This window comes from Pseudophryne corroboree, unplaced genomic scaffold (assembly GCF_028390025.1).
Source record: "Pseudophryne corroboree isolate aPseCor3 unplaced genomic scaffold, aPseCor3.hap2 scaffold_1218, whole genome shotgun sequence".
In the NCBI taxonomy this organism is placed as follows: Eukaryota; Metazoa; Chordata; class Amphibia; order Anura; family Myobatrachidae; genus Pseudophryne; species Pseudophryne corroboree.
In genome coordinates this window covers 115,220-134,077 of record NW_026967844.1, presented here as the reverse complement: position 1 = coordinate 134,077, position 18,858 = coordinate 115,220, and the positions used below count along the sequence as shown (strand labels likewise).

General features: G+C 46.7%; 15 non-coding genes and 2 pseudogenes across 15 annotated transcripts; 16 read left to right on the top strand and 1 right to left on the bottom strand.

Annotated features, from left to right (window-relative positions):
• Positions 1 to 4,143: 4,143 nt before the first annotated feature.
• Positions 4,144 to 4,322, bottom strand: LOC134992687 (U1 spliceosomal RNA; annotated as a pseudogene).
• Positions 4,323 to 8,095: 3,773 nt separating this feature from the next.
• On the top strand, positions 8,096 to 8,259 carry LOC134992724 (U1 spliceosomal RNA). Its single transcript, XR_010196839.1, has one exon. It is a non-coding gene; the product is annotated as a U1 spliceosomal RNA (small nuclear RNA).
• Positions 8,260 to 8,411: 152 nt separating this feature from the next.
• LOC134992651 (U1 spliceosomal RNA) lies at positions 8,412 to 8,574 on the top strand. Its single transcript, XR_010196784.1, has one exon. It is a non-coding gene; the product is annotated as a U1 spliceosomal RNA (small nuclear RNA).
• Positions 8,575 to 9,245: 671 nt separating this feature from the next.
• On the top strand, positions 9,246 to 9,409 carry LOC134992613 (U1 spliceosomal RNA). The gene has a single exon (XR_010196747.1). It is a non-coding gene; the product is annotated as a U1 spliceosomal RNA (small nuclear RNA).
• A 152-nt stretch (positions 9,410 to 9,561) lies between these two features.
• LOC134992672 (U1 spliceosomal RNA) lies at positions 9,562 to 9,713 on the top strand (annotated as a pseudogene).
• A 682-nt stretch (positions 9,714 to 10,395) lies between these two features.
• LOC134992668 (U1 spliceosomal RNA) lies at positions 10,396 to 10,559 on the top strand. Its single transcript, XR_010196793.1, has one exon. It is a non-coding gene; the product is annotated as a U1 spliceosomal RNA (small nuclear RNA).
• Positions 10,560 to 10,711: 152 nt separating this feature from the next.
• LOC134992683 (U1 spliceosomal RNA) lies at positions 10,712 to 10,875 on the top strand. Its single transcript, XR_010196803.1, has one exon. It is a non-coding gene; the product is annotated as a U1 spliceosomal RNA (small nuclear RNA).
• A 2,424-nt stretch (positions 10,876 to 13,299) lies between these two features.
• On the top strand, positions 13,300 to 13,463 carry LOC134992611 (U1 spliceosomal RNA). Its single transcript, XR_010196745.1, has one exon. It is a non-coding gene; the product is annotated as a U1 spliceosomal RNA (small nuclear RNA).
• A 152-nt stretch (positions 13,464 to 13,615) lies between these two features.
• On the top strand, positions 13,616 to 13,778 carry LOC134992647 (U1 spliceosomal RNA). The gene has a single exon (XR_010196780.1). It is a non-coding gene; the product is annotated as a U1 spliceosomal RNA (small nuclear RNA).
• A 673-nt stretch (positions 13,779 to 14,451) lies between these two features.
• Positions 14,452 to 14,615, top strand: LOC134992723 (U1 spliceosomal RNA). The gene has a single exon (XR_010196838.1). It is a non-coding gene; the product is annotated as a U1 spliceosomal RNA (small nuclear RNA).
• Positions 14,616 to 14,767: 152 nt separating this feature from the next.
• Positions 14,768 to 14,930, top strand: LOC134992630 (U1 spliceosomal RNA). Its single transcript, XR_010196764.1, has one exon. It is a non-coding gene; the product is annotated as a U1 spliceosomal RNA (small nuclear RNA).
• Positions 14,931 to 15,604: 674 nt separating this feature from the next.
• On the top strand, positions 15,605 to 15,768 carry LOC134992738 (U1 spliceosomal RNA). The gene has a single exon (XR_010196852.1). It is a non-coding gene; the product is annotated as a U1 spliceosomal RNA (small nuclear RNA).
• Positions 15,769 to 15,920: 152 nt separating this feature from the next.
• LOC134992646 (U1 spliceosomal RNA) lies at positions 15,921 to 16,083 on the top strand. Its single transcript, XR_010196779.1, has one exon. It is a non-coding gene; the product is annotated as a U1 spliceosomal RNA (small nuclear RNA).
• A 674-nt stretch (positions 16,084 to 16,757) lies between these two features.
• Positions 16,758 to 16,921, top strand: LOC134992722 (U1 spliceosomal RNA). The gene has a single exon (XR_010196837.1). It is a non-coding gene; the product is annotated as a U1 spliceosomal RNA (small nuclear RNA).
• Positions 16,922 to 17,073: 152 nt separating this feature from the next.
• On the top strand, positions 17,074 to 17,236 carry LOC134992629 (U1 spliceosomal RNA). The gene has a single exon (XR_010196763.1). It is a non-coding gene; the product is annotated as a U1 spliceosomal RNA (small nuclear RNA).
• A 674-nt stretch (positions 17,237 to 17,910) lies between these two features.
• LOC134992721 (U1 spliceosomal RNA) lies at positions 17,911 to 18,074 on the top strand. The gene has a single exon (XR_010196836.1). It is a non-coding gene; the product is annotated as a U1 spliceosomal RNA (small nuclear RNA).
• Positions 18,075 to 18,226: 152 nt separating this feature from the next.
• Positions 18,227 to 18,389, top strand: LOC134992624 (U1 spliceosomal RNA). Its single transcript, XR_010196758.1, has one exon. It is a non-coding gene; the product is annotated as a U1 spliceosomal RNA (small nuclear RNA).
• The last annotated feature ends 469 nt before the right edge of the window (positions 18,390 to 18,858 follow it).

The window sequence follows — 18,858 nt, the reverse complement described above, 5'->3', positions numbered from 1 at the left end:
TTCATTGGTTGCTGGAAGAAACATCTTACAAAAACTCTCCAGATTATTGACTTTTTAAAGTTTTTCTAGGAAACGTTCTAGATGAATGCTTATTAGTCTTTGTCAGTATGTGCTTTTTGCAAAGTGTCGCTGTGGCGCAATCAGTTAGTGTGTATGGTTATTAACCAAAAGGTTGGTGGTTCAATCCCACCCAGGGACGTAATTGACCTTGTTATCAGATTTTGGTGATCTTTAAGTAGACAAGTCAAAATTTCAAACCCCCTGTTATGGTGTAGGGTACCTGGCCTTCTCTGATGTAATCAGAGTTAGATTTGATTCAGTGATTTTATAAAAACAGCTAGGAAGCACAATTTAGCAGTGGGTTGCAGAGAAAAAGAAATATGCTGGCAAAAAAATCCAATTGAGTGATTAAACAGCTCTTCATTTTCTGGCTTTATTTTTATGCTAACAAATTTGTTCTCTGAAAAGTGTCCACAAAGCCAAGTCTCTGATTAACACCTTTGTAGGGATGGTTTTTCACCTATTACTAAATTAAACTTGCTTCATTGGAAAGGCAGCAAGATGCATCCTCATTTCAATGTCTACTGAAATAATACAGGTTGACACCAGGAAACATTAACGCCACTGCATCCTTGCTGCTTTCGCATGTGGAAGTCTGTTTAATGTGAAAACAAGGTGATATCTAATTAGCACACAGGTAAGGAATTAAGAAAATCTTTATTTAAGGGTGAAGGTGTTTCTCACAAAATCGTTGCCCCAATGCATCATTGAAATTCAAGCTGGAAAGATGATTTTAATATATCACTTGTACATTTTGTATTGCTCTTCTGGTGACAATGTAGTTTGTTTTTGTCAATTACCATTTTAATAATAGGGTAAAGAAAATTAAGTGGATTTTTGAAAGAAAACAATACTGTCAATATACTATTAAAACAAATTAAAATGGTAAAAGTTATTGTACTTTAAGTAAAAATAAAAGAGCAAAAATATCAATCCCAGTTTTGGATTACTTTAATTAACAAAAAAAATGCATATAGCAGAGGATAGTTTCAATCTGCCTACCTCTGGGTTATGGGCCCAGCATTTTTCCATTGCAGTACTCTGCTGCACATGTAAGTGCAAGAGATCCTGAAGCACTCACTCATCATGGGAAAGTACCAATGTGTTTCTTCGTTGGTTGATGGAAGAAACATCTTACAAAAACTCTCCAGATTATTGACTTTTTAAAGTTTTTCTAGGAAACGTTCTAGATGAATGCTTATTAGCCTTTGTCAGTATGTACGTTTGTAAAGTGTCTCTGTGGCGCAATCTGTTAGTGTGTTTGGTTATTAATCAAAGGGTTGGTGGTTCAATCCCACCCAGGGATGTAATTGACCTTGTTATCAGATTTTGGTGATCTTTAAGTAGACAAGTCAAAATTTCAAACCCCCTTCTTATGGTGTAGGGTACCTGGCCTACTCTGATGTAATCAGAGTTAGATTTGAATCAGTGATTTTATAAAAAAAACAGCTAGGAAGCACAATTTAGCAGTGGGTTGCAGAGAAAAAGAAATATGCTGGCAGAAAAATCCAATTGAGTGATTAAACAGCTCTTCATTTTCTGGCTTTATTTTTATGCTAACGAATTTGTTCTCTGAAAAGTGTCCACAAAGCCAAGTATCTGATTAACATATTTGTAGGGATGGTTTTTCACCTATTACTAAATTAAACTTGCTTCATTGGAAAGGCAGCAAGATGCATCCTCATTTCAATATCTACTGAAATAATACAGGTTGACACCAGGAAACATTAACGCCACTGCATCCTTGCTGCTTTCTCATGTGGAAGTCTGTTTAATGTGAAAACAAGGTGATATCTAATTAGCACACAGGTAAGGAATTAAGAAAATCTTTATTTAAGGGTGAAGATGTTTCTCACAAAATCGTTGCCCCAATGCATCATTGAAATTCAAGCTGGAAAGATGATTTTAATATATCACTTGTACATTTTGTATTGCTCTTCTGGTGACAATGTAGTTTGTTTTTGTCAATTACCATTTTAATAATCGGATAAAGAAAATTAATTGGATTTTTGAAAGAAAACAATACTGTCAATATACTATTAAAACAAATTAAAATGGTAAAAGTTATTGTACTTTAAGTAAAAATAAAAGCTAAAATATCAATCCCAGTTTTGGATTACTTTAATGAACAAAAAAAAATGCATATAGCAAAGGATAGTTTCAATCTGCCTACCTCTGGGTTATGGGCCCAGCATGCTTCCATTGCAGTACTCTGCTGCACATGTAAGTGCAAGAGATCCTGAAGCACTCACTCATCATGCGAAAGTACTAATGTGTTTCTTCATTGGTTGCTGGTGAAACATCTTACAAAAACTCTCCAGATTATTGACTTTTTAAAGTTTTTCTAGGAAACGTTCTAGATGAATGCTTATTAGTCTTTGTCAGTATGTGCTTTTTGCAAAGTGTCTCTGTGGCGCAATCGGTTAGTGTGTTCAGCTATTTATCAAAAGGTTGGTGGTTCAATCCCACCCAGGGACGTAATTGACCTTGTGATCACATTTTGGTGATATTTAAGTAGACAAGTCAAAATTGCAAACCCCCTCTTATGGTATAGGGTACCTGGCCTTCTCTGATGTAATCAGAGTTAGATTTGATTAAGTGATTTTATAAAAAAAACAGCTAGGAAGCACAATTTAGCAGTGGGTTGCAGAGAAAAAGAAAAATGCTGGCAGAAAAATCCAATTGAGTGATTAAACAGCTCTTCATTTTCTGGCTTTATTTTTATGATTACAAATTTGTTCTCTGAAAAGTGTCCACAAAGCCAAGTATCTGATTAACATCTTTGTAGGGATGGTTTTTCACCTATTACTAAATTAAACTTGCTTCATTGGAAAGGCAGCAAGATGCATCCTCATTTCAATATCTACGGAAATAATACAGGTTGACACCAGGAAACATTAACGCCACTGCATCTTTGCTGTTTTCTCATGTGGAAGTCTGTTTAATGTGAAAACAAGGTGATATCTAATTAGCACACAGGTAAGGAATTAAGAAAATCTTTATTTAAGGGTGAAGATGTTTCTCACAAAATCGTTGCCCCAATGCATCATTGAAATTCAAGCTGGAAAGATGATTTTAATATATCACTTGTACATTTTGTATTGCTCTTCTGGTGACAATGTAGTTTGTTTTTGTCAATTACCATTTTAATAATCGGGTAAAGAAAATTAATTGGATTTTTGAAAGAAAACAATACTGTCAATATACTATTAAAACAAATTAAAATGGTAAAAGTTATTGTACTTTAAGTAAAAATAAAAGAGCAAAAATATCAATCCCAGTTTTGGATTACTTTAATTAACAAAAAAAAATGCATATAGCAGAGGATAGTTTCAATATGCCTACCTCTGGGTTATGGACCCAGCATGCTTCCATTACAGTACTCTGCTGCACATGTAAGTGCAAAAGATCCTGAAGCACTCACTCATCATGGGAAAGTACCAATGTGTTTCTTCATTGGTTGATGGAAGAAACATCTTACAAAAACTCTCCACATTATTGACTTTTTAAAATGTTTCTAGGAATCGTTCTAGATGAATGCTTATTAGCCTTTGTCAGTATGTACTTTTGCAAAGTGTCGCTGTGGCGCAATCAGTTAGTGTGTAAGGCTATTAACCAAAAGGTTGGTGGTTCAATCCCACCCAGGGACTTAATTGACCTTGTTATCAGATTTTGGTGATCTTTAAGTAGACAAGTCAAAATTTCAAACCCCCTGTTATGGTGTAGGGTACCTGGCCTTCTCTGATGTAATCAGAGTTAGATTTGATTCAGTGATTTTATAAAAACAGCTAGGAAGCACAATTTAGCAGTGGGTTGCAGAGAAAAAGAAATATGCTGGCAGAAAAATCCAATTGAGTGATTAAACAGCTCTTCATTTTCTGGCTTTATTTTTATGCTAACAAATTTGTGCTCTGAAAAGTGTCCACAAAGCCAAGTATCTGATTAACACCTTTGTAGGGATGGTTTTTCACCTATTATTAAATTAAACTTGCTTCATTGGAAAGGCAGCAAGTGATGTCATCCAAGCAGTGGGTCAAGGTTGGCTTCAAACCTCGTCTGCTTATGAAAAGAGAAAAGGGGTATGCAGGGCATGGCGGCCTTTTGCGGTGCTTGGATGACCCCTAGTTCGCATTAAATAATGCAGTCGAGTTTCCCACATTTGGGGAAATCACAGGGGTCAGCATACCCAGAATGCAATGAATGAACCGCACCCTGGGAGAACAGTCTTCATGACCATGGTATCTCCTATGCAAAATAAGTATGATTTGGGATAGGGCTGGGGAGGGCCGCTGCTCAGGCACATCTCTGTCAAGTAAAGGAGATTCAACTGAGGCAGCACAAGGGAACTCTCATCTGGGGACAACAACTGCAGGGAGAACACATATTTTCAGATGAACATGGGAGGGCAGAAGGCTGCCTAATACTGAAGCACCCCCAAACAACAAACCAAATGCAACAACTAGTGCAAGCATTCCTGGGGGAAGGCCTGCAGCAGATGGATTTGCATATGGCGATGTCATCCAAGCAGTGGGTCAAAGTTGGCTTCAACCCTCGTCTGCATATGAAAAGAGAAAAGGGGTGTGCAGGGCATGGCGGCCTTTTGCGGCACTTGGATGACCCCTAGTTCGCATTAAACACCTCCACCCTCCGTCGGTGTGGGGCTCATGTTGGCTATGCCCCAGCCCCTGAATGATTCAAGCTGATTTCTTGCAGCAGCTGGGCACTGTAACAGCTCCAGAGCTGCTCTGTAAGGCAAGTAAAAGGGTGTGGGCCCTGCAGCAATACCTGTAGTTCGCATTGTGCGAGACCCCTAGTTCGCATTAAACACCCCCACCCTCCTTCGGTGTGGGGCTCATGTTGGCCATGCCCCAGCCCCTGAAGCATTCACGCTGATTTCTTGCAGCAGCTGGGCACTGTAACAGCTCAAGAGCTGCTCTGTAAGGCAAGTAAAAGGGTGTGGGCCCTGCAGCACTACCTGTAGTTTGCATTGTGCATTGGAAGGCACAAAGTAAGCAGACGGGAGGAGAAGTCAGGATAGTGCACAAGGGTATAGACGGGAGGGGCTCAAGAAAAAAGAAGTGGAAACAGACAGCAAACTAGGCTTCCAATGCACAATGCAAACTACAGGTAGTGCTGCAGGGCCCACACCCTTTTACTTGCCTTACAGAGCAGCTCTGGAGCTGTTTAATCACTCAATTGGATTTTTCTGCCAGCATAATTTTTCTCTTACGTCCTAGAGGATGCTGGGGATTCCGTAAGGACCATGGGGGATAGACGGGCTCCGCAGGAGACATGGGCACTTTAAGAAAGACTTTAGATCTGGGTGTGCACTGGCTCCTCCCTCTATGCCCCTCCTCCAGACCTCAGTTTACTACTGTGCCCAGAGGAGACTGGGTGCTTTTCAGGGAGCTCTCCTGAGTTTCCTGACAGAAAGTATATTTGTTAGATTTTTTTATTTTCAGGGAGCCTGCTGGCAACAGACTCCCTGCATCGAGGGGCGGAGGGGAGAGATGCACACCTACTTCTGTGAGTTGATAGGCTCTGCTTCTTAGGCTACTGTACAGCATTAGCTCCAGAGGGATCGGTACGCAGGTCTCACCCTCGCCGTCCGTCCCAGAGCCGCGCCGCCGTCCCCCTCGCAGAGCCGGAAGATAGAAGCCGGGTGAGTATGAGAAGAAAAGAAGACTTCAGAGGCGGCGGAAGACTTCATGATCTTCACTGAGGTAACGCACAGCAGTAAAGCTGTGCTCCATTGCTCCAATACACCTCACACACGGCAGTCAGTGTAAGGGTGAAGGGCGCAGGGGGGACGCCCTGGGCAGCAATATAGACCTCTCTTTGGCAAAATAAATATATATGCAGCTAGGCACTGTATATATATATATAAGAGCCCCCGCCATTTTTTTACTATATTTGAGCGGGACAGAAGCCCGTCGCTGAGGGGGTGGGGCTTCTCCCTCAGCACTCACCAGCGCCATTTTCTCCACAGCACCGCTGAGGGGAAGCTCCACGGACTCTCCCCTGCTTATACCACGGTAGAAAGAGGGTCTTAAAGAAGAGGGGGGCACATAATTAGGCGCATATATATATGGAAATACAGCGCTACTGGGTAAACATAAAATTATTGTGTTTTTTTCCTGGGTCATATAGCGCTGGGGTGTGTGCTGGCATACTCTCTCTCTCTGTCTCTCCAAAGGGCCTTGTTGGGGAACTGTCCTCAGATAAGAGGATTCCCTGAGTGTATGGTGTGTCGGTACACGTGTGTCGACATGTCTGAGGTAGAAGGCTCTCCTAGAGAGGAGCAGGAGCAAATTAATGTGGTGTCTCCATCGACAACGCCGACACCTGACTGGATGGATATGTGGAATGTTTTAAGTGCTAATGTAAACTTATTACACAAGAGATTAGACAAAGCTGAAGCTAGGGAACAGTCAGGGAGTCAACCCATGCCTGTCCCTATGTCGCAGGGACCTTCGGGGTCTCAAAAGCGCCCACTATCCCAAATAGTTGACACAGATACCGACACAGATTCTGACTCCAGTGTCGACTACGATGATGCAAAGTTACAGCCAAAATTGGCTAAATGTATTCGATATATGATTATTGCAATAAAAGATGTTTTGCACATCACAGAGTCCCCTGTCCCTGACACGAGGGTACACATGTATAAGGGAAAGAAACCTGAGATAACCTTTCCCTCCTCACATGAGTTGAACGAATTATGTGAAAAAGCTTGGGAATCTCCAGACAAAAAGCTGCAGATTCCCAAAAGGATTCTTATGGCGTATCCTTTCCCGCCAATGGACAGGATACGGTGGGAATCCTCCCCTAGGGTGGATAAAGCATTGACACGCTTATCCAAAAAGGTAGCGCTGCCATCCCAGGATACGGCTACCATCAGGGACCCTGCTGACCGCAAGCAGGAGGTTACCCTAAAGTCCATTTACACACATTCTGGTACCTTACTCAGACCGGCAATTGCGTCGGCCGGGGTTGTAGCGCGGTGGCAGCATGGACAGATACCTTATCAGCAGAGATTGAGACCCTAGATAAGGATGCTATGTTATTGACCATAGGGCATATAAAAGATGCTGTCCTATATATGAGAGATGCTCAAAGTGACATTAGTCTACTGGGTTCTAGAATAAACGCTATGTCGATTTCTGCTAGACGAGTCCTATGGACCCGGCAATGGACAGGTGATGCCGACTCAAAAAGGCATATGGAGGTTTTACCTTACAGGGGTGAGGAATTGTTTGGGGAAGGTCTCTCGGACCTAGTCTCCACAGCTACAGCTGGTAAATCAAATTTTTTGCCTTATATTCCCTCACAGCCTAAGAAAGCACCACATTATCAAATACAGTCCTTTCGATCACAGAGAAACAAGAAAGTACGAGGTGCGTCCTTTCTTGCCAGAGGTAAGGGCAGAGGGAAGAAGCTGCACAACACAGCTAGTTCCCAGGAACAGAAGTCCTCCCCGGCCTCTACAAAATCCACCGCATGACGCTGGGGCTCCGCTAAAGGAGTCCGCCCAGTTGGGGGCACGTCTTCGAGTTTTCAGCCACATCTGGGTTCATTCGCAGGTGGATCCCTAGGCAATAGAAATTGTTTCTCAGGGTTACAAGCTGAAATTCGAAGAGGTGCCTCCTCGCCGGTTTTTCAAATCGGCCCTACCATCTTCTCCCCAGGAAAGGGAGATAGTGTTAAATGCAATTCACAAATTGTATCTTCAACATATGCAGATGAGGGTTCCAGCCAACTTTGGCCCACTGCTTGGATGACATCACCGTATGCAAATCCGTCTTCTGCAGACCTTCTCCCAGGAATGCTTGTACTAGTTGTTGCATTTGGTTTGTTGTTTGGGCGTGCTTCAGTATTAGGCAGCCTTCTGCCCTCCCATGTTCATCTGAAAATATGTGTTCTCCCGGCAGTTGTTGTCCCCAGATGAGAGTTCCCTTGTGCTGCCTCAGTTGAATCTCCTTTACTTGACAGAGATGTGCCTGAGCAGCGGCCCTCCCCAGCCCTATCTCAAATCATACTTATTTTGCATAGGAGATACCATGGTCATAAAGATTGTTCTCCCAGGGTGAGGTTCATTCATTGCATTCTGGGTATGCTGACCCCTGTGATTTCCCCAAATGTGGGAAACTCAACTGCATTATTTGTGGTAGTGGGGGACTGTGTTTGTGTTTTCCTCTGGTCAGCTCTGGTAAAAGTCAGATTTCTTTGTCTCAGATCTTCCTCTAGCCTTGTTCTTCTTTCGAGAGTTCCATTGTGCTGCCTCAGTTTGACCTCCTTCACTTGACAGGGGGGTACCCGAGCAGCGACCCTCCCCAGCTCTAGCCCAACTCCTACATACCTGCCAGGTGAGATACTATGATCATGAAGGTGCTTCTCCCAGGGCAAGGCTCACCCATTGCACTCTGGGTGTGCTGCTCCTGCGATTTCCCCAAATGTGGGAAACTTGACTGCATAATTTGTGTTTCCCCTGGTCGGCTCTCGTATAATTCAGATCTCTTTGTCTCAGGTCTCTCTCCAGCCTAGTTTGCTGTCTGTTTCCACTTCTGTTTTCTTGAGCCGCTCCCTTCTATGCCCTTGCGCACTATCCTGACTTCTCCCGTCTGCTTACTTTGTGCCTTCCAACGCACAATGCGAACTACAGGTAGTGCTGCAGGGCCCACACCCTTTTACTTGCCGTACAGAGCAGCTCTGGAGCTGTTACAGTGCCCAGCTGCTGCAAGAAATCAGCTTGAATGCTTCAGGGGCTGGGGCATAGCCAACATGAGCCCCACACCGAAGGAGGGTGGAGGTATTTAATGCGAACTAGGGGTCATCCAAGCACCGCAAAAGGCCGCCATGCCCTGCATAACCCTTTTCTCTTTTCATATGCAGATGAGGGTTCCAGCCAACTTTGGCCCACTGCTTGGATGACATCACCGTATGCAAATCCGTCTTCTGCAGACCTTCTCCCAGGAATGCTTTTACTAGTTGTTACATTTGGTTTGTTGTTTGGGGGTGCTTCAGTATTAGGCAGCCTTCTGCCCTCCCATGTTCATCTGAAAATATGTGTTCTCCCTGCAGTTGTTGTCCCCAGATGAGAGTTCCCTTGTGCTGCCTCAGTTGAATCTCCTTTACTTGACAGAGATGTGCCTGAGCAGCGGCCCTCCCCAGCCCTATCCCAAATCATACTTATTTTGCATAGAAGTTTCCATGGTCATGAAGATTGTTCTCCCAGGGTGAGGTTCATTCATTGCATTCTGGGTATGCTGACCCCTGTGATTTCCCCAAATGTGGGAAACTCGACTGCATTAATTGTGGTAGTGGGGGACTGTGTTTGTGCTTTCCTCTGGTCAGCTCTGGTAAAAGACAGATTTCTTTGTCTCAGATCTTCCTCTAGCCTTGTTCTTTTTTCGAGAGTTTCCTTGTGCTGCCTCAGTTGGATCTCCTTCACTTGACAGGGGGGTGCCCGAGCAGCGACCCTCCCCATCTCTAGCCCAACTCCTACTTACCTGCCAGGTGAGATACTATGATCAGGAAGGTGCTTCTCCCAGGGCAAGGCTCACCCATTGCACTCTGGGTGTGCTGCTCCTACGATTTCCCCAAATGTGGGACACTTGACTGCATAATTTGTGTTTCCTCTAGTCGGCTACTCGTATAATTCATATCTCTTTGTCTCAGGTCTCTCTCCAGCCTAGTTTGCTGTCTGTTTCCACTTCTCTTTTCTTGAGCCGCTGCCTTCTATGCCCTTGTGCACTCTCCTGACTTCTCCTGTCTGCTTACTTTGTGCCTTCCAACGCACAATGCAAACTACAGGTAGTGCTGCAGGGCCCACACCCTTTTACTTGCCTTTCAGAGCAGCTCTGGAGCTGTTACAGTGCCCAGCTGCTGCAAGAAATCAGCTTGAATGCTTCAGGGGCTGGGGCATAGCCAACATGAGCCCCACACCGACGGAGGGTGGAGGTGTTTAATGCGAACTAAGGGTCATCCAAGCGCCGCAAAAGGCCGCCATGCCCTGCATACCCCTTTTCTCTTTTCATATGCAGATGAGGGTTCCAGCCAACTTTGGCCCACTGCTTGGATGACATCACCGTATGCAAATCCGTCTTCTGCAGACCTTCCCCCAGGAATGCTTGTACTAGTTGTTGCATTTGGTTTGTTGTTTGGGGTGCTTCAGTATTAGGCAGCCTTCAGCTCTCCCATGTTCATCTGAAAATATGTGTTCTCCCTGCAGTTGTTGTCCCCAGATGAGAGTTCCCTTGTGCTGCCTCAGTTGAATCTCCTTTACTTGAAAGAGATGTGCCTGAGCAGCGGCCCTCCCCAGCCCTATCCCAAATCATACTTATTTTGCATAGGAGATACCATGGTCATGAAGATTGTTCTCCCAGGGTGAGGTTCATTCATTGCATTCTGGGTATGCTGACCCCTGTGATTTCCCCAAATGTGGGAAACTCGACTGCATTATTTGTGGTAGTGGGGGACTGTGTTTGTGCTTTCCTCTGGTCAGCTCTGGTAAAAGTCAGATTTCTTTGTCTCAGATCTTCCTCTAGCCTTGTTCTTTTTTTGAGAGTTTCCTTGTGCTGCCTCAGTTGGATCTCCTTCACTTGACAGGGGGGTGCCCGAGCAGCGACCCTCCCCAGCTCAAGCCCAACTCCTACTTACCTGCCAAGTGAGATACTATGATCAGGAAGGTGCTTCTACCAGGGCAAGGCTCACCCATTGCACTCTGGGTGTGCTGCTCCTACGATTTCCCCAAATGTGGGACACTTGACTGCATAATTTGTGTTTCCTCTGGTCGGCTACTCGTATAATTCAGATCTCTTTGTCTCAGGTCTCTCTCCAGCCTAGTTTGCTGTCTGTTTCCACTTCTCTTTTCTTGAGCCCCTGCCTTCTATGCCCTTGTGCACTCTCCTGACTTCTCCTGTCTGCTTACTTTGTGCCTTCCAACGCACAATGCAAACTACAGGTAGTGCTGCAGGGCCAACACCCTTTTACTTGCCTTACAGAGCAGCTCTGGAGCTGTTACAGTGCCCAGCTGCTGCAAGAAATCAGCTTGAATGCTTCAGGGGCTGGGGCATAGCCAACATGAGCAGCAAGATGCAGCACTGGACTATTAGTAATGTACTGTTGTATGCTGAGCACCACAATGCAGCACAAGACAATGAGCAGTGATACTGAGCACTGATGAGGATACTACTGAGAACTGACACTGAGCAGGAGAGACACACTACTAGTATTACTGAGCAGCAATAAGTAACCACTGATACTGGGCACTGATATTGAGATTTCCACTAAGAGAACATAGCCACGTCCTCTCCGCTCTCTCTTCAATGCACGAGTAAAAATGGCGGCAACGCGCAGCTCTTTATATGGAATCCGAATCTCGCGAGAATCTGACAGCGGGATGATGACATTTTCCCTTGTTCAGGTTTTCATAGTCAGGCGGGAACAACCGAGCCTGCCACGGACCAGTGTAAACCACGTGGAGTTCGTCGGGAATTCGGTTCTCGGAGAACCGAACCCGCTCCTCTATATATACTATATTACTATGTTACTGTAGTATACAGAACACCACAATGCAATGAGCAGTGATAGTGAGCACTGATGAGGATACTAGAACTGACACTGAGCAGCAAGATGCAGCACTGGACTATTAGTAATGTACTGTAGTATGCTGAGCACCACAATGCAGCACAAGACAATGAGCAGTGATACTGAGCACTGATGAGGATACTACTGAGAACTGACACTGAGCAGGAGAGACACACTACTAGTATTACTGAGCAGCAATAAGTAACCACTGATACTGAGCACTGATATTGAGATTTCCACTGAGAGAACATAGCCACGTCCTCTCCGCTCTCTCTTCAATGCACGAGTAAAAATGGCAGCAACGCGCAGCTCTTTATATGGAATCCGAATCTCGCAAGAATCCGACAGCGGGATGATGACATTTTCCCTTGTTCAGGTTTTCCGAGTCAGGCGGGAACAACCGAGCCTGCCTCGGACCAGTGTAAACCACGTGGAGTTCGTGGGGAATTTGGTTCTCGGAGAACCGAACCCGCTCCTCTCTACCTTATACCCATCAATTTTTTTATTTTCAATCTAAGCCCCTGCAGTTTTCTGTAAGCATCTGCTTCGCTATGATGATCAACAAGTCACAAGGGCAAACACTCAGGGCTTGAGGCGTAGATCTTAGGACCAGCTGCTACAAGCATGGCAGAGGTGTCACTATCACTGGTGACACCCAGAAAGGTAGCGAGGGAGATTGTAATGCAGTGCGCGCAGATAAACAGCGCAATGGTAAAAAGGAGGCATGGTTTCATAGGTAGGGGCGTGGCCTGGTGGCCTGAATCTACATTTTGTTGCTCCGGGTGTCCCGGGGGTTGGGGGCTGCACCCGGGGACTAGTGTGTGAGCTGTGCTGGCTCCTGCACAGTGACAGGGCATGGCCACCCAGCATGACGCCTCCCTTCTTGACCATGCTGTAATTGCAGTCGCACTGCAGTTCAGCGTGATCATAAAAAATGGTGTAGGCTCCTGCTGGTGCAGGCTGTAGAGAAAAGCTGCTGTGACCACGCCCCCTGTGTCTCCTCCGTTGCAGACCCCATTTTGAAGCCTTGCCCCCGGACTAAGAGAAAAGTATGCCCTTGCGCACTATCCTGACTTCTCCTCCCGTCTGCTTAATTTGTGCCTTCCAACGCACAATGCGAACAACAGGTGGTGCTGCAGGGCCCACACCCTTTTACTTGCCTTACAGAACAGCTCTGGAGCTGTTACAGTGCCCAGCTGCTGCAAGAAATCAGCTTGAATGCTTCAGGGGATGGGGCATGGCCAACATGAGCCCCACACCAAAGGAGGGTGGGGGTGTTTAATGCGAACTAGGGGTCATCCAAGCACTGCAAAAGGCCGCCATGCCCTGCATGCCCCTTTTCTCTTTTCATATGCAGATGAGGGTTCCAGTCAACTTTGGCCCACTGCTTGGATAACATCACCGTATGCAAATCCGTCTGCTGCAGACCTTCCCCAAGGAGTGCTTGTACTAGTTGTTGCATATGGTTTGATATTTGATGGTGCTTCAGTATTAGGCAGCCTTCCGCCCTCCCATGTTCATCTGAAAAGATGTGGTCTCCCTGCAGTTGTTGTCCCCAGATGAGAGTTCCCTTGTGCTGCCTCAGTTGAATCTCCTTTACTTGACAGAGATGTGCCTGAGCAGCGGCCCTCACCAGCCCTATCCCAAATCATACTTATTTTGCATAGGAGATACCATGGTCATGAAGATTGTTCTCCTAGGGTGAGGTTCATTCATTGCATTCTGGGTATGCTGACCCCTGTGATTTTCCCAAATGTGGGAAACTCGACTGCATTATTTGTGGTAGTGGGGGACTGTGTTTGTGCTTTCCTCTGGTCAGCTCTGGTAAAAGTCAGATTTCTTTGTCTCAGATCTTCCTCTAGCCTTGTTCTTCTTTCGAGAGTTCCCTTGTGCTGCCTCAGTTGGATCTCTTTCACTTGACAGGGGGGTGCCCGAACAGCGACCCTCCCCAGCTCTAGCCCAACTCCTACTTACCTGCCTGGTGAGATACTATGATCATGAAGGTGCTTCTCCCAGGGCAAGGCTCACCCATTGCACTCTGGGTGTGCTGCCCCTGCGATTTCCCCAAATGTGGGAAACTTGACTGCATAATTTGTGTTTCCCCTGGTCGGCTCTCGTATAATTCAGATCTCTTTGTCTCAGGTCTCTCTCCAGCCTAGTTTGCTGTCTGTTTCCACTTCTCTTTTCTTCAACCGCTCCCTTCTATACCCTTGTGCACTATCCTGACTTCTCCTCCCGTCTGCTAATTTGTGCCTTCCAATGCACAATGCAAACTACAGGTAGTGCTGCAGGGCCCACACCCTTTTACTTGCCTTACAGAGCAGCTCTGGAGCTGTTACAGTGCCCAGCTGCTGCAAGAAATCAGCTTGAATGCTTCAGGGGATGGGGCATGGCCAACATGAGCCCCACACCAAAGGAGGGTGGAGGTGTTTAATGCGAACTAGGGGTCATCCAAGCACCACAAAAGGCCGCCATGCCCTGCACGCCCCTTTTCTCTTTTCATATGCAGATGAGGGTTGAAGCCAACTTTGACCCACTGCTTGGATGACATCACCGTATGCAAATCCGTCTTCTGCAGAACTTCCCCCAGGAATGCTTGCACTAGTTGTTGCATTTGGTTTGTTGTTTGGGGGTGCTTCAGTATTAGGCAGCCTTCTGCCCTCCCATGTTCATCTGAAAATATGTGTTCTCCCTGCAGTTGTTGTCCCCAGATGAGAGTTCCCTTGTGCTGCCTCAGTTGAATCTCCTTTACTTGACAGAGATGTGCATGAGCAGCGGCCCTCCCCAGCCCTATTCCAAATCATACTTATTTTGCATAGGAGATACCATGGTCATGAAGATTGTTCTCCCAGGGTGAGGTTCATTCATTGCATTTTGGGTATGCTGACCCCTGTGATTTCCCCAAATGTGGGAAACTTGACTGCATTATTTGTGGTAGTGGGGGACTGTGTTTGTGCTTTCCTCTGGTCAGCTCTGGTAAAAGTCAGATTTCTTTGTCTCAGATTTTCCTCTAGCCTTGTTCTTCTTTCGAGAGTTCCATTGTGCTGCCTCAGTTGGATCTCCTTCACTTGACAGGGGGGTACCCGAGCAGCGACCCTCCCCAGCTCTAGCCCAACTCCTACTTACCTGCCAGGTGAGATACTATGATCATGAAGGTGCTTCTCCCAGGGCAAGGCTCACCCATTGCACTCTGGGTGTGCTGCCCCTGCGATTTCCCCAAATGTGGGAAACTTGACTGCATAATTTGTGTTTCCCCTGGTCGGCTCTCGTATAATTCAGATCTATTTGTCTCAGGTCTCTCTCCAGCCTAGTTTGCTGTCTGTTTCCACTTCTCTTTTCTTCAGCCGCTCCCTTCTATACCCTTGTGCACTATCCTGACTTCTCCTCCCGTCTGCTTACTTTGTGCCTTCCAATGCACAATGCAAACTACAGGTAGTGCTGCAGGGCCCACACCCTTTTACTTGCCTTACAGAGCAGCTCTGGAGCTGTTACAGTGCCCAGCTGCTGCAAGAAATCAGCTTGAATTCTTCAGGGGATGGGGCATGGCCAACATGAGCCCCACACCAAAGGAGGGGGGAGGTGTTTAATGCGAACTAGGGGTCATCCAAGCACTGCAAAAGGCCGCCATGCCCTGCATGCCCCTTTTCTCTTTTCATATGCAGATGAGGGTTCCAGTCAACTTTGGCCCACTGCTTGGATAACATCACCGTATGCAAATCCGTCTGCTGCAGACCTTCCCCCAGGAGTGCTTGTACTAGTTGTTGCATATGGTTTGATATTTGATGGTGCTTCAGTATTAGGCAGCCTTCCGCCCTCCCATGTTCATCTGAAAAGATGTGGTCTCCCTGCAGTTGTTGTCCCCAGATGAGAGTTCCCTTGTGCTGCCTCAGTTGAATCTCCTTTACTTGACAGAGATGTGCCTGAGCAGCGGCCCTCACCAGCCCTATCCCAAATCATACTTATTTTGCATAGGAGATACCATGGTCATGAAGATTGTTCTCCTAGGGTGAGGTTCATTCATTGCATTCTGGGTATGCTGACCCCTGTGATTTTCCCAAATGTGGGAAACTCGACTGCATTATTTGTGGTAGTGGGGGACTGTGTTTGTGCTTTCCTCTGGTCAGCTCTGGTAAAAGTCAGATTTCTTTGTCTCAGATCTTCCTCTAGCCTTGTTCTTCTTTCGAGAGTTCCCTTGTGCTGCCTCAGTTGGATCTCTTTCACTTGACAGGGGGGTGCCCGAACAGCGACCCTCCCCAGCTCTAGCCCAACTCCTACTTACCTGCCTGGTGAGATACTATGATCATGAAGGTGCTTCTCCCAGGGCAAGGCTCACCCATTGCACTCTGGGTGTGCTGCCCCTGCGATTTCCCCAAATGTGGGAAACTTGACTGCATAATTTGTGTTTCCCCTGGTCGGCTCTCGTATAATTCAGATCTCTTTGTCTCAGGTCTCTCTCCAGCCTAGTTTGCTGTCTGTTTCCACTTCTCTTTTCTTCAACCGCTCCCTTCTATACCCTTGTGCACTATCCTGACTTCTCCTCCCGTCTGCTTACTTTGTGCCTTCCAATGCACAATGCAAACTACAGGTAGTGCTGCAGGGCCCACACCCTTTTACTTGCCTTACAGAGCAGCTCTGGAGCTGTTACAGTGCCCAGCTGCTGCAAGAAATCAGCTTGAATGCTTCAGGGGATGGGGCATGGCCAACATGAGCCCCACACCAAAGGAGGGTGGAGGTGTTTAATGCGAACTAGGGGTCATCCAAGCACCACAAAAGGCCGCCATGCCCTGCACGCCCCTTTTCTCTTTTCATATGCAGATGAGGGTTGAAGCCAACTTTGACCCACTGCTTGGATGACATCACCGTATGCAAATCCGTCTTCTGCAGAACTTCCCCCAGGAATGCTTGCACTAGTTGTTGCATTTGGTTTGTTGTTTGGGGGTGCTTCAGTATTAGGCAGCCTTCTGCCCTCCCATGTTCATCTGAAAATATGTGTTCTCCCTGCAGTTGTTGTCCCCAGATGAGAGTTCCCTTGTGCTGCCTCAGTTGAATCTCCTTTACTTGACAGAGATGTGCATGAGCAGCGGCCCTCCCCAGCCCTATTCCAAATCATACTTATTTTGCATAGGAGATACCATGGTCATGAAGATTGTTCTCCCAGGGTGAGGTTCATTCATTGCATTTTGGGTATGCTGACCCCTGTGATTTCCCCAAATGTGGGAAACTTGACTGCATTATTTGTGGTAGTGGGGGACTGTGTTTGTGCTTTCCTCTGGTCAGCTCTGGTAAAAGTCAGATTTCTTTGTCTCAGATTTTCCTCTAGCCTTGTTCTTCTTTCGAGAGTTCCATTGTGCTGCCTCAGTTGGATCTCCTTCACTTGACAGGGGGGTACCCGAGCAGCGACCCTCCCCAGCTCTAGCCCAACTCCTACTTACCTGCCAGGTGAGATACTATGATCATGAAGGTGCTTCTCCCAGGGCAAGGCTCACCCATTGCACTCTGGGTGTGCTGCCCCTGCGATTTCCCCAAATGTGGGAAACTTGACTGCATAATTTGTGTTTCCCCTGGTCGGCTCTCGTATAATTCAGATCTATTTGTCTCAGGTCTCTCTCCAGCCTAGTTTGCTGTCTGTTTCCACTTCTCTTTTCTTCAACCGCTCCCTTCTATACCCTTGTGCACTATCCTGACTTCTCCTCCCGTCTGCTTACTTTGTGCCTTCCAATGCACAATGCAAACTACAGGTAGTGCTGCAGGGCCCACACCCTTTTACTTGCCTTACAGAGCAGCTCTGGAGCTGTTACAGTGCCCAGCTGCTGCAAGAAATCAGCTTGAATGCTTCAGGGGATGGGGCATGGCCAACATGAGCCCCACACCAAAGGAGGGTGGAGGTGTTTAATGCGAACTAGGGGTCATCCAAGCACCACAAAAGGCCGCCATGCCCTGCACGCCCCTTTTCTCTTTTCATATGCAGATGAGGGTTGAAGCCAACTTTGACCCACTGCTTGGATGACATCACCGTATGCAAATCCGTCTTCTGCAGAACTTCCCCCAGGAATGCTTGCACTAGTTGTTGCATTTGGTTTGTTGTTTGGGGGTGCTTCAGTATTAGGCAGCCTTCTGCCCTCCCATGTTCATCTGAAAATATGTGTTCTCCCTGCAGTTGTTGTCCCCAGATGAGAGTTCCCTTGTGCTGCCTCAGTTGAATCTCCTTTACTTGACAGAGATGTGCATGAGCAGCGGCCCTCCCCAGCCCTATTCCAAATCATACTTATTTTGCATAGGAGATACCATGGTCATGAAGATTGTTCTCCCAGGGTGAGGTTCATTCATTGCATTTTGGGTATGCTGACCCCTGTGATTTCCCCAAATGTGGGAAACTTGACTGCATTATTTGTGGTAGTGGGGGACTGTGTTTGTGCTTTCCTCTGGTCAGCTCTGGTAAAAGTCAGATTTCTTTGTCTCAGATTTTCCTCTAGCCTTGTTCTTCTTTCGAGAGTTCCATTGTGCTGCCTCAGTTGGATCTCCTTCACTTGACAGGGGGGTACCCGAGCAGCGACCCTCCCCAGCTCTAGCCCAACTCCTACTTACCTGCCAGGTGAGATACTATGATCATGAAGGTGCTTCTCCCAGGGCAAGGCTCACCCATTGCACTCTGGGTGTGCTGCCCCTGCGATTTCCCCAAATGTGGGAAACTTGACTGCATAATTTGTGTTTCCCCTGGTCGGCTCTCGTATAATTCAGATCTCTTTGTCTCAGGTCTCTCTCCAGCCTAGTTTGCTGTCTGTTTCCACTTCTCTTTTCTTCAGCCGCTCCCTTCTATACCCTTGTGCACTATCCTGACTTCTCCTCCCGTCTGCTTACTTTGTGCCTTCCAATGCACAATGCAAACTACAGGTAGTGCTGCAGGGCCCACACCCTTTTACTTGCCTTACAGAGCAGCTCTGGAGCTGTTACAGTGCCCAGCTGCTGCAAGAAATCAGCTTGAATTCTTCAGGGGATGGGGCATGGCCAACATGAGCCCCACACCAAAGGAGGGGGGAGGTGTTTAATGCGAACTAGGGGTCATCCAAGCACTGCAAAAGGCCGCCATGCCCTGCATGCCCCTTTTCTCTTTTCATATGCAGATGAGGGTTCCAGTCAACTTTGGCCCACTGCTTGGATAACATCACCGTATGCAAATCCGTCTGCTGCAGACCTTCCCCCAGGAGTGCT